The sequence below is a fragment of the Oncorhynchus tshawytscha genome, unplaced genomic scaffold (assembly GCF_018296145.1).
Source record: "Oncorhynchus tshawytscha isolate Ot180627B unplaced genomic scaffold, Otsh_v2.0 Un_scaffold_15173_pilon_pilon, whole genome shotgun sequence".
Lineage (NCBI taxonomy): Eukaryota > Metazoa > Chordata > Actinopteri > Salmoniformes > Salmonidae > Oncorhynchus > Oncorhynchus tshawytscha.
The window spans coordinates 210,620-216,199 of NW_024609707.1; positions in this window are offsets into that span (position 1 = coordinate 210,620).

Sequence of the window (5,580 nt, forward strand, 5' to 3'; positions counted from 1 at the left end):
TCATGTCTCTCAGCTCCTTCAGACCGTATAGCCTCCATGTTCCTCAGCTCCGCTCTCTGCTCCATCACCATGTCTCTCAGCTCCTTCAGACCGTATAACCTCCATGTTCCTCAGCTCTGCTCTCTGCTCCATCACCATGTCTCTCAGCTCCTTCAGACCGTATAGCCACCATGTCTCTCAGCTCCTTCAGACCGTATAGCCTCCATGTTCCTCAGCTCCGCTCTCTGCTCCATCACCATGTCTCTCAGCTCCTTCAGACCGTATAGCCACCATGTCTCTCAGCTCCTTCAGACCGTATAGCCTCCATGTTCCTCAGCTCTGCTCTCTGCTCCATCACCATGTCTCTCAGCTCCTTCAGACCGTATAGCCTCCATGTTCCTCAGCTCTGCTCTCTGCTCCATCACCATGTCTCTCAGCTCCTTCAGACCGTATAGCCTCCATGTTCCTCAGCTCCGCTCTCTGCTCCATCACCATGTCTCTCAGCTCCTTCAGACCGTATAGCCACCATGTCTCTCAGCTCCTTCAGACCGTATAGCCTCCATGTTCCTCAGCTCTGCTCTCTGCTCCATCACCATGTCTCTCAGCTCCTTCAGACCGTATAGCCTCCATGTTCCTCAGCTCCGCTCTCTGCTCCATCACCATGTCTCTCAGCTCCTTCAGACCGTATAGCCTCCATGTTCCTCAGCTCTGCTCTCTGCTCCATCACCATGTCTCTCAGCTCCTTCAGACCGTATAGCCACCATGTCTCTCAGCTCCTTCAGACCGTATAGCCTCCATGTTCCTCAGCTCCGCTCTCTGCTCCATCACCATGTCTCTCAGCTCCTTCAGACCGTATAGCCACCATGTCTCTCAGCTCCTTCAGACCGTATAGCCTCCATGTTCCTCAGCTCTGCTCTCTGCTCCATCACCATGTCTCTCAGCTCCTTCAGACCGTATAGCCTCCATGTTCCTCAGCTCTGCTCTCTGCTCCATCACCATGTCTCTCAGCTCCTTCAGACCGTATAGCCTCCATGTTCCTCAGCTCTGCTCTCTGCTCCATCACCATGTCTCTCAGCTCCTTCAGACCGTATAGCCACCATGTCTCTCAGCTCCTTCAGACCGTATAGCCTCCATGTTCCTCTGCTCTCTGCTCCATCACCATGTCTCTCAGCTCCTTCAGACCGTATAGCCTCCATGTTCCTCAGCTCCGCTCTCTGCTCCATCACCATGTCTCTCAGCTCCTTCAGACCGTATAGCCTCCATGTTCCTCAGCTCTGCTCTCTGCTCCATCACCATGTCTCTCAGCTCCTTCAGACCGTATAGCCACCATGTCTCTCAGCTCCTTCAGACCGTATAGCCTCCATGTTCCTCAGCTTCGCTCTCTGCTCCATCACCATGTCTCTCAGCTCCTTCAGACCATCTAGCCTCCATGTTCCTCAGCTCTCCTCTCTGCTCCATCACCATGTCTCTCAGCTCCTTCAGACCGTATAGCCTCCATGTTCCTCAGCTCTGCTCTCTGCTCCATCACCATGTCTCTCAGCTCCTTCAGACCGTATAGCCACCATGTCTCTCAGCTCCTTCAGACCGTATAGCCTCCATGTTCCTCAGCTCCGCTCTCTGCTCCATCACCATGTCTCTCACCTCTTTCAGCTCAGTCCAAATGTCAGGGGTGGTGGTGGTCTGGCCACTGTCTTCTGTTTGTGGTTTGTCTCTGTAGCTTCAGTCCCTTGTCTTTCACTCAAACTTCCTCTGACCACTCCACTCTCTCCCTGAGCCCATTCCCTAGACAGACAGAACAGCAACACCAGCATAACTAAATATTAAATAATATGTCTCAACCCATCTTCTCTGGCAAAATGTTCTCATGGTCAACAGCGCTGGTCATGGATTGTTGGATATGAGACAAAACAGCAGCAACACACAGGTGCATTTCTACTGTTTTGTAACTAATTACACTTTACTGATACACTTCCTCAGCAGAATGAGTAAAGCTTGAGAAGCCTTAGAAGCTTAGACATAAAGGGAATGTACATGAAAACAGTATACAATAAGTGAACCGTAAAATGTATTGTCGTCTCTGCATTATCATTATAAATGACAATGTATTCACAATTGTATGTATTGATCAGACATTTATTTGATCATTTACAGTAGGCCAGCATAGCCAAGATATTGATCAACGTAAACACTCATGAGAAATAAAGGTGAGACAAAATGGTGAGACATCAAAGCGCAGCATCGTGAGCATACATATTCCTTTTATTAGGATGACGCCGACAAAAACAATAAACAATACAAAAACAACAGTGAAGCTAAAGGCTATGTGCCACAAACAAAGTTAACTTCCCACCAAGACAGGTGGAAAAAAGGGCTGCCTAAGTATGGTTCTCAATCAGAGACAACGATAGACAGCTGTCCCTGATTGAGAACCCTACCCGGCCAAAACATAGAAATACAAATACTAGAATATAGAATACCCACCCCAACTCACATCCTGACCAAACCAAAATAGAGACATTGGCAGCTAATGGGGATCCATAATAAACCCCAGGAATAGTAGCTGCTGCCTTGATAGGAACTAATGGGGATCCATAATAAACCCCAGGAATAGTAGCTGCTGCCTTGATAGGAACTAATGGGGATCCATAATAAACCCCAGGAAGAGTAGCTGTTGCCTTGATAGGAACTAATGGGGATCCATAATAAACCCCAGGAAGAGTAGCTGCTGCCTTGACAGGAACTAATGGGGATCCATAATAAACCCCAGGAAGAGTAGCTACTGCCTTGACAGGAACTAATGGGGATCCATAATAAACCCCAGGAAGAGTAGCTGCTGCCTTGATAGGAACTAATGGGGATCCATAATAAACCCCAGGAATAGTAGCTGCTGCCTTGATAGGAACTAATGGGGATCCATAATAAACCCCAGGAAGAGTAGCTGCTGCCTTGATAGGAACTAATGGGGATCCATAATAAACCCCAGGAAGAGTAGCTGCTGCTTGACAGGAACTAATGGAGATCCATAATAAACCCCAGGAATAGTAGCTGCTGCCTTGATAGGAACTAATGGGGATCCATAATAAACCCCAGGAAGAGTAGCTGCTGCCTTGATAGGAACTAATGGGGATCCATAATAAACCCCAGGAAGAGTAGCTGCTGCTTGACAGGAACTAATGGAGATCCATAATAAACCCCAGGAAGAGTAGCTGCTGCCTTGACAGGAACTAATGGGGATCCATAATAAACCCCAGGAAGAGTAGCTACTGCCTTGACAGGAACTAATGGGGATCCATAATAAACCCCAGGAAGAGTAGCTGCTGCCTTGATAGGAACTAATGGGGATCGATAATAAACCCCAGGAAGAGTAGCTACTGCCTTGACAGGAACTAATGGGGATCCATAATAAACCCCAGGAAGAGTAGCTGCTGCCTTGACAGGAACTAATGGGGATCCATAATAAACCCCAGGAACTAATGGGGATCCATAATAAACCCCAGTAAGAGTAGCTGCTGCCTTGACAGGAACTAATAGGGATCCATAATAAACCCCAGGAAGAGTAGCTGCTGCCTTGATAGGAACTAATGGGGATCCATAATAAACTCCAGGAAGAGTAGCTACTGCCTTGACAGGAACTAATGGGGATCCATAATAAACCCCAGGAAGAGTAGCTGCTGCCTTGACAGGAACTAATGGGGATCCATAATAAACCCCAGGAAGAGTAGCTGCTGCATTGATAGGAACTAATCGGGATCCATAATAAACCCCAGGAAGAGTAGCTGCTGCCTAGGCAGGAACTAATGGGGATCCATAATAAACCCCAGGAACTAATGGGATCCATAATAAACCCCAGAAAGAGTAGCTACTGCCTTGACAGGAACTAATGGTGGATCCATAATAAACCCCAGGAACTAATGGGGATCCATAATAAACCCCAGGAAGAGTAGCTGCTGCTTTGGCAGGAACTAATGGGGATCCATAATATACCCCAGGAAGAGTAGCTGCTGCCTTGGCAGGAACTAATGGAGATCCATAATAAACCACAGGAAGAGTAGCTGCTGCCTTGGCAGGAACTAATGGGGATCCATAATATACCCCAGGAAGAGTAGCTGCTGCCTTGGCAGGAATACTGGGGATCCATAATATACCCCAGGAAGAGTAGCTGCTGCCTTGACAGGAACTAATGGAGATCCGTAATAAACCCCAGGAAGAGTAGCTGCTGCCTTGGCAGGAACTAATGGGGATCCATAATAAACCCCAGGAAGAGTAGCTGCTGCCTTGGCAGGAACTAATGGGGATCCATAATAAACCCCAGGAAGAGAAGCTGCTGCCTTGACAGGAACTAATGGAGATCTGTAATAAACCCCAGGAAGAGTAGCTGCTGCCTTGGCAGGAACTAATGGGGATCCATAATAAACCCCAGGAAGAGTAGCTGCTGCCTTGGCAGGAACTAATGGGGATCCATCATAAACACCAGGAAGAGTAGCTGCTGCCTTGGCAGGAACTAATGGGGATCCATAATATACCCCAGGAAGAGTAGCTGCTGCCTTGGCAGGAACTAATGGGGATCCATCATAAACACCAGGAAGAGTAGCTGCTGCCTTGGCAGGAACTAATGGAGATCCGTAATAAATACAAATACCATGTAGAAGTGAATAACTTAGGCTTTAGGAAATGCAAACTACTATAGAGATTGATGGGAGGGGAGCCGGGAGAGGAGGGAGACCCATGTATCCCACTTCAATCAACCAGGCTTTCAGTCACCCACTAGGCTTCAGTCACCCCCTTGGCTTCAGTCACCCACTAGGCTTCAGTCACCCCCTTGGCTTCAGTCACCCACTAGGCTTCAGTCACCCACTTGGCTTCAGTCACCCACTTGGCTTCAGTCACCCCTTGGCTTCAGTCACCCACTAGGCTTCAGTCACCCCCGTTGGCTTCAGTCACCCACTTGGCTTCAGTCACCCCCAAGATTGAATCGGGAGACAAATACAGCTTTGACCTCCTCTCTCACTGGGCAGACAGGGGTCCTGGGATGGACAGATCAGGCCTCTCTCACTGGGCAGACAGGGGTCCTGGGATGGACAGATCAGTCCTCTCTCACTGGGCAGACAGGGGTCCTGGGATGGACAGATCAGTCCTCTCTCACTGGGCAGACAGGGTCCTGGGATGGACAGATCAGTCCTCTCTGGGATGGACAGATCAGTCCTCTCAGGCCTCTCTCACTGGGCAGACAGGGGTCCTGGGATGGACAGATCAGTCCTCTCTCACTGGGCAGACAGGGGTACTGGGATGGACAGAGCAGGCCTCTCTCACTGGGCAGACAGGGGTCCTGGGATGGACAGATCAGTCCTCTCTCACTGGGCAGACAGGGGTCCTGGGATGGACAGATCAGTCCTCTCTCACTGGGCAGACAGGGGTCATGGGATGGACAGATCAGGCCTCTCTCACTGGGCAGACAGGGGTCCTGGGATGGACAGATCAGGCCTCTCTCACTGGGCAGACAGGGGTCCTGGGATGGACAGATCAGGCCTCTCTCACTGGGCAGACAGGGGTCCTGGGATGGACAGCTTGCACAGCTTCCCCACGTACAGCGCTGGATTAAGG